Below are 2021 nucleotides of genomic sequence, written 5' to 3'. Positions count from 1 at the left end.
TGCGAGGTGGTTGTTACTAGAGAGGTGAGGTGAACGCTAGTAACCTTTATTCAACAGACAATGAGTTGATCTACAAGTAGTTCCGAGAAAGAATGTCACAAAAATTTAAACAGACCAATACATGCAAAGGCAAACTTAAACAGGTTCTGTTATCAGTGCAGGGAAGAGCGAGAGATAAAAAAATGGCAATAACGTTACAATGTACAAGCATGTATGAAACACATGCAATACATGCCTCCCCCCTTAAAAGAGACATAAATGTGAATTAGGGCACACTGCTCTTGAGAGGTGCACTGTGGGAGGGTCACCTTGCAGGAGATAAGCAGGTTTTAGGCAATCAATGGAGACCATGTGTTCTTTGCCACAAATGTTAAGAAAAACCTTTGGTGTGTAATGTATGACGAGGAAAGGGCCAGTGTAAGGGGATGTTAGCAGTGGCTTGCTAATGCCAGTGTACAGGAAAAAATGCGTTGCCCAATACAAATCTGTCGGTATGTGTTATTCCGCATGGGTTTTGTAAGTCTTTCCGGAGGAGAAAGTTGCAGATGGAAAAAATTCGGCAGGGACGACCAATATGTCGCCATACACCATTTCAGCTGCCGAAACATAAAGGGCATCTTTAAGAGTGGTCCTTAGCCCCAGGCAGGCCCTGGGAAGCTGAGTAAACCAGTTGAAGTTACTGCAGAGGGACATCAAAGCAGCTTTGAGGGTGTGATGGAAACGATCAACCATTCCATTGGCTGCAGGGTTCTAGGCAGTTGTCTAATGTGGGATGATGTCCAGGAGATTCGCTAATAATATCTACAACTGAGAGGTGAAAGCAGTACCGCTTTCAGAAGTAATGTACTCAGGGATACCAAATCTCGCTATCCACCCTGAGAGTAAGGCAGCTGTACATGTGGCGGACGTTGCAGTTTGCATGGGAATGGCTTCATGCCAACGAGTGGAGTGGTCAATGACAGTAAACAGGTAAAGATGTCCTTGTGATGTGGGTAGGGGCCATACTACATCGACGTGAATGTGGGCAAAACGATGCTCAGATAGAGGAAAGGTACCCACTCATGAATCTGTGTGTCGATGTACTTTAGAAGTTGGCATGAAGTACAGGTGTGGACTCAATCCTTAGCATCCTTACTAATGCCATGCCATATAAACTTTGTTTTCAGTAGCTGTGCAGTAGATCGGCAAGAGGGATGTGAGAGACCATGGATGAAATCAAACACCTAATGACACATGGGAGCAGTTATCTATGGCCGTGGTCTACAAGTTCTGAGGTCACAGAAGAGGGTGGCATTGAAGGTGCTGAGGGATGTGCAGGATGTCCTACAAGCTTGGTATTCTGGATTTTTTCATTGAGCTTCTGCCAAGGCATTGTAATCCAATCCCAGGTGAATGGCAGCCAATGTGTTTTTTGTCAGGGCATTGGCAACAAAATTCATTATCTCAGGGACATGTTGAAGGGTGCAGTTGTACTCGGACATGGCAGAGAGATGTCAGCGTTGACGGGCGGACCAGGCATCGGGCTGTTGAATGAAGGCATGTACCAGAAGCATGTGGTCTTTATAAATGACAAAGGGCATACGTTCTAAGAAGTGATGAAAGCGACAAACAACCAAATACACCGCTAGCAATTCTCGGTCGAAAGTAGAGAAGCCGGATTCCACCTTGGATAGTTTTCTACTGAAGTACGCCAATGGGCAGGGCGAGTCGTTGACCACCTGCTCCAGTACTGCAACAATAACAATATCACTGGCATTGATGAAGAGGAGAGGGGCATGTGTCAAAGGAAAAGTGAGAGCAGCAGTGGTTGATGGGGCATCCTTTCCATTGTAGACGGCTGCTTCCTGAAGGGGACCCCACTTCAGGTATTTTGGCTTGCCCTTGAGGGATGCGTAGAGGAGGGCAAGAGTGGAAGAGTGGCAGCGATGGGTGTCAGTAACTGGTGATAATAGCTGACCATGCCCAAGAATTCTTGCAGTGCTTTGATGGTCGAGAGTGTGAGGAATTTCTGAACAGCTGCT

The sequence above is a fragment of the Palaemon carinicauda genome, chromosome 41, assembly GCF_036898095.1.
Source record: "Palaemon carinicauda isolate YSFRI2023 chromosome 41, ASM3689809v2, whole genome shotgun sequence".
NCBI lineage: Eukaryota > Metazoa > Arthropoda > Malacostraca > Decapoda > Palaemonidae > Palaemon > Palaemon carinicauda.
The sequence above is the reverse complement of the archived record's forward strand: the minus strand, read 5'-3'. Positions refer to the sequence as shown.